Here is a 10,145-nt window from a genome sequence, read left to right as displayed (position 1 = left end):
AAAACCAACAGCCAATGTGGTAGTCAATGGAGAAAAGACTAAAACAATTCCACTGGAAAAGGGGACCAGACAAGGATGCCCCTTGTCACCTCTTTTATTTGACTTCATACTGGAGGTCCTTGCTAACAACATAAGGCAATGGAAAAACATCAAAGGTATTTGTCTTGGGATAGAATAGGTGAAACTATCATTAGTTGCAAATGGTTGATTTTATATATGAAAAAACCTTAAAAGCTCCATAAGATAAGTGCTTGCGAGAAGTGAGAAGAGGAATATGACAGAGAGGCAGGATACAAGATCAACAAACAGAAGTCTATTGGATTACTACATGCATTGGACGAAACCATGGAAGAGGAAATCAAAAAGGTAGTACCCTTTACAATAGCCTGGCAGAAATTGAAATATCTAGGGATATACCTAACAACATCTCTATATATTTGTACAAGGAAAACAACAGAACACTATCACAAGAAACCAAGAGTGGGAGAATATCCCATGCTTGTGGATTAGAAGACAATATAGTAAAGATGTCAGTCCTGCCCAAGGCACTATATGTGTTTAATGCTATCCCAATACAAATACCAACATCTTTCAACAGAGAATTGGAAAAACTGAGGACCAACTTCATATGGAGAGGAGAGGTAAGAAGCTCAGAATTAGCAGAGAACTCAAGAAGAAGGGCAAAGTCAGAGGGCTTGTTTTACTTGACTTTAGTACCTATAATACAGCCACAATGGTCAAAACAGTGTGGTACTGGTATAATGACAGATATTCAGACTAATGGAAAAGAATGGAAAACACAGAAATGAAATCATCAGCATATAGACAACTGATCTTTGATAAAGGCCCCAAAAATATCAAACAAGAAGCAGATGCCCTCTTCAACAAGTGGTGCTTGAAAAATGGATAACTACCTGCAGAAAAAGGGAGCAAGACCCTTACCTCACTCCATGCACAAGAATAAACTCAAGGTGGATCACAGACCTCGAGGTAAAAACGCCAAACTATTAGGGCCATTAAGGAGGGAATTGGGAGAAAACCAAGAACTTTGGCACAGGGAACACATAGGCGATCGGCAATAGGGAAGAACACAAACAAAAAGGAAGCACAAATTGACAAGTGAGCTATAACGAAGATAAAACACCTGTGTACATCAAAAGAATTTGCCAGGAGAGCCCACAGACTGGGAAAACATTTTTAGCAATGACAAATCAGAAAAGGGCCTTATGACTAAAATTTATAATACTCTGCTAGCCTTAATAATAATAAAACAAATAGCCCATTGAGGAGGGTGAAGGACCTGAACAGAAGTGTCACAAGGGTAGAAATTCAAATGGCCAATAAGCATATGAAGACATGTTTCTCTTCATTAGCCACAAGGGAAATGCAAATTAAAACAACTAGGAGATACTACCTAACACCCTCAGAGATGTCTGAATTAAAAAAATCAGAAAGCAACAAGTGTTGGAGGGGGTGTGGTGAGGTAAGAACTCTCATCCTCTGCTTGTGCACCTATAGTTATGTGCAGCCTTATGGAAATAGATTTGGCGATATCTAAAACAGATGGAGATTGAGCTACCAATGACCCAGCAATCCCCCTACTGGGCATATACCCAGAAGAAGTAAGAAACAGACCATGGCCAGATATCTGTACTTCAATGTTCATCACGGCACAGTTCACAATTTCAAAGATTTGGAAACAACCTAAATGTCCATCAATGGATGAATGGATTAAAAAACTCTGGTACATACATACAATGGCGTATGTGCATCCCTAAAAAGCAGTGATGAACGCATGAAACTCATCACCACATGGGAAGAGTTGGAGGAAATTATGAAAGCCAAGCACAAAACGACCAGTACAACATGAGTCCACTGAGATAAACTTTAAAAGCACAAGGGGCATAGGGGAAATGCCTCTAAATGCATAAATTCCCATGGTGAGGCCCAGGCCCTCTGGCCAGAGGTCAGACCCAACCCAGGAATGCCGATGGCAGTCAACTAAAAAGGAGAGGGAAAGCCAAAAAGGAGAACATGGATAGTGGGAGAACAGGGCACTGACACCTCTCCCCACCCCCATGGGGAGGGTATTATTTATGTCTCCCCAGGAAAGGGAGAGAGGGACCAGACCTCAACCTTCCAAACCTTGAGGGCAACATAGCAGCATGAAACAGTGAGCTAACAGAGAGGTCTGCAGGGCCAACCCCAATCCCAGCTAAGTTGACCCTCTCTCCAAAAGATCGCACTACAGAGGGCAGCACTGATAATATAGCCGGGGAGAGTGGCAGTTCTGCAAACTAAGAGGGAAAGAGAGAGGGAGAGTGGATTGCATCCTGGCCCACCAAGCCCCGTGGATGCCACTGCTGCTTGGAGTAGCCAATGCACAGAGCATACCATAGGGTTGGCCCCACCATGAGACAAGACACCCCTTCACTGACCCACAGCACTGCAGGGGACAGCACTAGAGACACAGTGCAGGAATTGTGCCCAGTCTGACAACCCCCACAGTGGGTTTAAACACAAAGATTGCACAACAGAGCAGCAAGGAGAGCAAAGCAATAAAGGCCCCAAGGAATCCTGAAAATGGACTTCAGACTTGGAGGTCAACACTTCATCAGACTCGACTGGAAAATATACATAAGGGTCAGCAGACAAACCTGAAATTATTTTAGCCCCCCCCACCCACTTTTTTCTTTCTTCTTCTTCTTCCTTTTTTTCATGTCTCTATATATAAGATAGGCAAGATAAACAACCCCAAGGAAAAAACAACAGCCCAATGGTTCTGGGAAGACAGGGGAGAGGAGGAGCTGGGTTGGGGAGGAAAGTGGGGAGCCAAAAAACTCAGAAAGAAGGGAACAAGAGATCGAAAATCGATAATGAGGAGGGTGTGGAATGTCTGGTGGGGTTTGATCAAGTGCAGTGGAGTCGAGAGGAATTTCTGAGACCCGAACAAAGGTCAAACATGATAGTGGGACAGGATGAAAGAAAAAGGAAATAGAGGAAAGAACAAGGAGGCAAAAGACATTTATAGAGGTATAAATATAGGCATGTATATGTGTAAATATATTAATATATAACAATAGGGATATAGGTCTATGTACATATATTTATATGTTAAGTATCTAGTTAGCAGGACATTGGGCTTCTACTCAAGTCCTCCCTCAATGCAAGAACACTCTGTTCTAATAACTTGGTATTCTATGTTCACCTTCCGAGCACTATCGCTGAAGTTAAAATGGGTACATAAGCAAATGTGGTGAAGAAAGCTGATGGTGCCCGACTATCAAAAATACAGCGTCTGGGGTCTTAAAGGCATGACGTTAAACAAGCAGTCATCTAGCAGGGAAGCAACAAAGCCCACATGGAAGCCCACTGTGTGATCATAAGGTGTCGACAGGATCAGAAGACCCAAAACAATCATACCGATGCAAATGAGGGGGATTGAAGTGAAGAACCAAAGCCCATGTGTAGACAATTGGACATCCCCTCACAGGAGGGTCTAAGGAAGGGACGAGTCAGTCAGGGTGCTGCATAGCACCAATGAAACACACAACATTCCTCTAATTCTTGAATGCTTCCTCCCCAACCACTCTCATGACCCCAATTCTACCTCACAAATCCGGTTAGACAGGAGCATGTATACTGGTACAGATAAGAGCTCTCAACACACGGAATCCAGGACAGATAAACCCCTGAGGAACAGTAATGGGAATAGTGATACTGTGAGGGTAGGGGGAAGGTTGGGGGGAAAAGGGGGAAGTCGATCACAATGATTGATGTATCATTCCTCCTCCCCACTTCCTGAGGGGGATGAACAACAGAAAAGTGGGTGAAGGGTGACAGCAGATGGTGTAAGATATGAAAAAAAATAATAGAAATTTATATTTTGTCAAGGGTTCATGAAGGTAGGATGGTGTGGGATGGAGGGAAAAAAGAGGAGTTGTTACCAAGGGCTCAAGTAGAAAGAAAATATTTTGAAACTGTATGGATTGTTGTACGAGCTGTAACAGCCCCCAATAAAGTGATTTATATATATTAAAAAGGTAAATAAAATTTTAGCATCAGAATCTAAAATAAATAAATAAATAAATAAATAAGAGGAGCGAGAATGGAGGGGGAGGGAGTTATTACATGTAAACAGTTAAGAGATGTGGAAGTTGCTGTTAATAATGTAGCCTATGTAAAGCTTTATGTGAAACATCAAAGAGAAACTTCAAGTAAAACGTGACATTGTGAATGAAGATTGAGTTTGCCAAGACCAGGTAAGCAATACTCATGAAGTCGTTACTCTATTTTCAAAAATCTCTTTGAAATGGTCAACATAACAGAGAAAAGCATTTTTCCCCCAAACCTAGTAGACTGATTGAATTACAACACTTGATTAGAGCTGAGAAAAATTGAGGAATCGATTGAATATTTAGGACAGCTCTCTTCTATATTTAGTGGTTATAACACTCACATAGAAATATCAAGCAAAGGTTCATTTAAAGAGCAATGTTGAAGACTGTCAGGTTTTTAATAGATAAGTATGACACCTGCTGGCCAAGTCATATAGTTCTCTGTAAAAGGAAAATGAGTAGTAATGGATAATGTTATTATTAACTCATTTTCCTACCAAGGGAATTACATCTCGGATCTAGGGTTTGTTTTGCTGACTAGTAAGAGACAATAGTTTGGCGTGGTGAACTTGGTCCCTTTTGGTTTTCTAGTTTGAAACCTTCAAGAAGGTTAAAAAATTAAATTTTATTTCTGTAATAAACAGACACACATTTCCACACAGCTTAGGGGGTTAGAAGTTCGAACTCAGGACTTTGACTCAAAGGGAAGAATTTTTCTCTGCTCTCTCTGAGGATGATCTTTATTCCTTGTTGCTTTGGTGATCTGCCTGTGGCTCAGCATTTTCCTCATCTCGTTTTGCTTTTGGGGCATAATCTGCTCTCAAAGGTAATTGGCTTAAAATATAGCCTACACAGAGGTGGCCTCTTAGAATGACAACAACAACAATAACAACAACAAAAATCTATTCCCAAATGGGATTATAACCACAGGTATAGAGGTTCTGACATTATATAGATATAATATATTATATATGACACAATATATAATATATATTACACAATTCAAACTGTAACAATTACATTCTGTGCTTATCTTTATTATCTTCTTTACGTTTGGAGGATTTAAATATTTCATGCAATTCCTTACACAATTAGTTAACTGGGACTTGGAGCAAAGTAATGAGCTATTCAAGGTCACACAGCCCATTGGCAGCTACATTCCCAGACTAGGCAAGATGTCTCAAGGCAAGTGTTTAGGTTAACTTCTTTTTATATTTTGTTATTTGACTCAAATGTTCAGAAATTCATTGCTGATGACATTAGTATGCAATGACTAACTTTTTAAAGAGTCTGATTTATTGATGAAAGAGATATATAAAATAAAATTCGTCAGTGTTGTGTGCAGTCTAATGAATTTTGACAAATGTATGTTGGCGTTAATTGCCACCCTAATAAAGATCAACAACAGTTTTAACATCCCTGATTTTCCTCATGGACATTTGTAGTTCCTCCCCTCCCTACAAGCCAGGCTCTGGCAACCATGATCTGTTTTCTCTCCTCATTGACTTGCCTGTCCAGGTGTCATATCTCATTGTGCAATAGAACAAAATACTTTCCGGTCCTGTGCCATCCTCACAACTGTTGTTATGTTCGAGCCTATGATTGCAGCCACAGGTGCCAATTCATTTTGTTGAAGGTGTTCCTCCTTTTTGCTGTCCCGCCATGCTACCAAGCATAATGTCCTTCCCTAGGGACTAGCCTCCCCTGGATGTCCAAAGTATGTGAGACAAAGTCTTTCCATCCGTGCTTCTAAGGAACGTTCTTCACCAGCACCATAATTCAAATGCATCTTCTTCGGTCTTCCTGATTCAATGTCCAACTTTCCCATGCCTATGAGGCAATTGAAAATACCTTGGCTTTGGTCAGGTGCACCTTAGTTCTCGAAGCTACAACTTTGCTTTTCAACACTTTAAAGAAAGCCATGGACTCGCTGAAAGCCTGGTGTTTAGAGTGGATCTTCTCACAAGCAGTCAAGACTACCAAAGATGAACTCAAAAGGAGTTTTTCAGGCATTATAACACCTATAATACCATAAAAAACATTGCTGCTTCTTGAGATTCAATAAAGCAGTCACATATGAAAGAAGGGCGGAATAAATTGTGTTCTCAGTTCATGCATGCTTTCAGGGGTTTACGCTGATGACATTGTCAGAGAACTGGTGAACCCTCGTCTGAAGAACAAACAAAGGAGGGGCTCGTGGAGCTCCCGCAGGACACGACGACACTTGAGGGAAAAGACTGGGACTTACATACTTCAGACGGGATTAATGTCACACAAAATAGTTTTTAAAAGAAAATTTATAAGTGGTACCTGTGCAGTTCAAACCCATGTTCAAGGGTCAATTGTATATACTCTATGCTCAGGTGAACATTTGACTAACTGACATTAAGAACCACACATACCTGTTCTAACTTATAATTTCCACTCAAAGACAGCCTTAGGGATGGATCTCACCCATGACCCTGGGAGCTGCCTATTTTATGGACACATCACAATTTGATTATCCTGATAGAGTTCATTGACATTTGGGCTGTATCAGCTTTTGGTTATTATGATGAACAAGTTTCTATAAATATTCCTATACTACTCTTTTTTGCAGGCCTATATCTTTTGGGCTTGGGATTACAAGGTTATAAGGGAGCTATATGTTTAACTATAAGAAACTATGTCTTTTGCTTTTAGAAAGTAATTGCATTCATATTTGTTTATCTTATACATATTTTGTCCTAATTCCATTGTGCTCCGTGTCAGTGATGTGATACGGATAAAACATCCGTATTGATGGGAAGTTTGATGGGAAGACAACAGAGGGCGCTTCCATACAGTCATAAAATAGTTTTCCTTTGGACTGGAGCTTGCTGTGTGTCTTTAGACAACTTGCCTATCCTCTCTGAATATTAGTTATTACATTGTCAAAATGTGGTTAAAATAGGGATTTATATTTTAGGGCTTACAGAGCTTCTGCAGAGAATATAAACCAAGTGTTTGCAACATAATAGGTGCTGTTGTTACTGCCACTAGATGAACATCTTTTGCTAAAAACAAAAGGCTACATTCTAGAAAACAAATGGCATCACACTTTTGATGTTTTAGGATACATTAGGAGTTAATGTGCTTCTCATCTAGAGAAAACTGGGCTTCATTTGGTTCTGATGTCTATGATGTGTGAGTTTTTAAAATAAAGTGCTATTCTAACACTTTCACACAGATTAGCATTTTTTACTTAATTAAGGTCATGTCTTTTACATGTCACTGAGAAGTGGTGTTGTCACATAAATTACAATGATAATAATAATGTATTATGACTTATGTAATATAATTTACATAGGCAAGGACCCATTTTAACTCAGTAACTTTTGAAGGATTGATATTTTCTATAGTTCCACTTCAGAAGGTACACTTAATAATAATTAAAAAAAAAACACTGACAGAAGGATTTTAAACTTTGTTATTTTAAGACTATTTTCACTTCATTTACTGGCAAGCATTTAAAAGGCTAACAATGTTAGTTAATAAGGTTGCACTGCCATCTACTGGTAGGACCAGTGGTTCTCAACCTTCCGAATGCTGCAACCCTTTCATACAGTTCATGCGGTGACCCCCAACCATAAAATTATTTTCCTTGCTACTTCATCACTGTCGTTTTGCTACTGCTATGAATCGGGCGACCCCTGTGAAAGGTTCTTTCGAACCCCCAAAGGGGTCGCGACCCACAGGTTGAGAACCGCTGGGTCTGACAGTAAATTCTGTGACAATAGTGTTTATAAGTTTCTCAGGGTGGGGCATGCCATCTTATAAGGCCTGTGAAATCATCAGGACCGGCTAACATCACACCCTTACCAAAGAGAAGCGGTCCCAGCCATTCCATTAGCGGTGAGTTCGTTCAATGCAGGCTAATTTTAAAGTTTATAATTTATGACCCGAGAATGATGCTCTATATATTCATATAACGCTTGGCAGAAAACAATAACAAACAAACGTTTCCTACTCCTGGTTTAAACAGACTTCTTAGGTAGCCAGCGCAGGGACCAGGGGTGTCTACTGAGCGTGCTCCAAATTCAGGCTCAGAGCCAGAGGGCGGTACCCCCGGGCGGCGCCCAATCTGGGCCAGGTGGGTGTAATTCAGCCAATGGAGCCAACCAGCACTGGAGCCCGCGGCCCTCTTTTCCAGCTGTTGCTCTCTGTCGCAGTGGCTTGTGTTCAGTTTACTGTAATGCCTGGAGCTGCTTCTGTCCTTTATAAAACCCACTTGGATCACAAACTAGGCTTCAGCGTGAAATCTCTCGCGTGTACAAGGACCGGGGAATTTCCCACCCGAGAAACCTAAGAGACTCATGTAGCTGAATTTAATCCTTGAAACTCTTAGGGCATTCTAAACAAGATCAGGAGGCTATAGATTATGATTTCTGGTTCGTAGTTCAATTTGATTCCTGTGATCTGTTAGCTTGTGGCAACACTCTGGGCTCTTCATAATGGCTGGTGGCATCCTAAACAAGTTCGGTTAAGGAGAAGACACGTTTTGAAATGATAACCTCTTTCAGTTCGTTTTGTATCACTGACTGATGACATTATCATCAGGCTCTTCTCCATCACCTCCTCTGTCTCTTCATCTTCCTCCTCTTCCTCTTCTGCATCAGAAACATCATGCCCCTTTGTTCTAAGGCACCACAATTGTAGCAATGCTTTTAGTGGGCATTCTCTTTGAAAAAACACTCCTGGAGAGACAGGCTTAGATGTTGGGAAGGCAATCCATTCAGAGCTTAACCCCAGAATTATTTTACCTTGTCACAAAAGATAAAATGGCTTTTTTGAGCCCAGCTAATTCAACTCTCCGATTTAAAATCATGGAATTTTACCACTGGAAAGAGATTTATTAACCATATAGTTTGTTCCCCTCATTTGTATGTGTAGAAACTGAAACAGATCCATTTAAATAATTCAGAAAACTAGCTATTAGAAAAAAATTTCCTATGATCCCATTCTAAAGTTATTTACCATGTAAATTTTCTTCACTAGTTGTCTATATTAAGAAGCCCTGGTGGTGTGGTGGGCTATATATTGAGCTAGTAACTACAAGGTCAGCGGTTTGAATCCACCAGCCAGATGCAGCTGTCTAGTCCTGGAAACACTAAAGGACAGCTCTACTCTGCCCTATCGGGTTGCTGTGAGTTGGAATCACCTCTCTGGCAATGAGTGGAGTGAGAACCTGTATACTGCTTAACCCCAAAACATTTGAACACAAATAATCCAGATAAACGTGGTTATTTGAGACTTTATTTTATTTCAATTCATCTCCCTGCTTTTTAATGTACATATTTATCAATCTAAACATTACTTTCTTTATTGATGTTTATTCCCTAGAAAATGAAGCTGTGTTGTCTATTCTTGAAGCATGAAAACAGAAAAAGGCATGTAGATTAATGAATAAGAATGAAATAAATCTTATACCAAGGAAATTTCTAGTGTGGGATCAGAGTTGTCATCACAGAATCATGCTCATGTCTCATCATTAACACAAGAACTTTCCTCCCTTTGCTTTCTGTTCCAAAAGGCATGGTCACACTGGATAAAAACATTGGGAAAACAACTTGCATTATGATAAAATGTGTGCTACATAAACAAATGATTGATCAATCGATCTTTAAGACAATGCCCATGCACTGTCGACACCTTGGGCTGGGCATCCTCTTTTGTGAGTGCTTTCCTGTGCAATGCAGCATGGTGCGCAACATCCTTTGACCTGTCCCCACCAGCAGGCCTCCAGTTTTGACGACCAAACATGCCTCCAAAGATTGCTAAATGTCAGCCCGGGAGAAGAACCACTGCTGTAGACGTTGGTTTCTTCAGATTTTTTTTTGGTTTTTTTTAGAACAAAAATTACTTAAAACAGGAATTTGGTTATTTTATTTTTAACTAAAAGAAATATTGAGGTGTGAAAAAGAGTCCCAAGAGACATCACTAGGCCAAATAAATATTCAATTTAAATGCAACTTGAACTAAAATGGGTTCCTTAAATTATTTTCAGTA

Source organism: Echinops telfairi, unplaced genomic scaffold (genome assembly GCF_000313985.2).
Source record: "Echinops telfairi isolate 266 unplaced genomic scaffold, ASM31398v2 ScPeMD7_443;HRSCAF=831, whole genome shotgun sequence".
Lineage (NCBI taxonomy): Eukaryota > Metazoa > Chordata > Mammalia > Afrosoricida > Tenrecidae > Echinops > Echinops telfairi.
Note: the sequence above shows the minus strand (reverse complement) of the source record.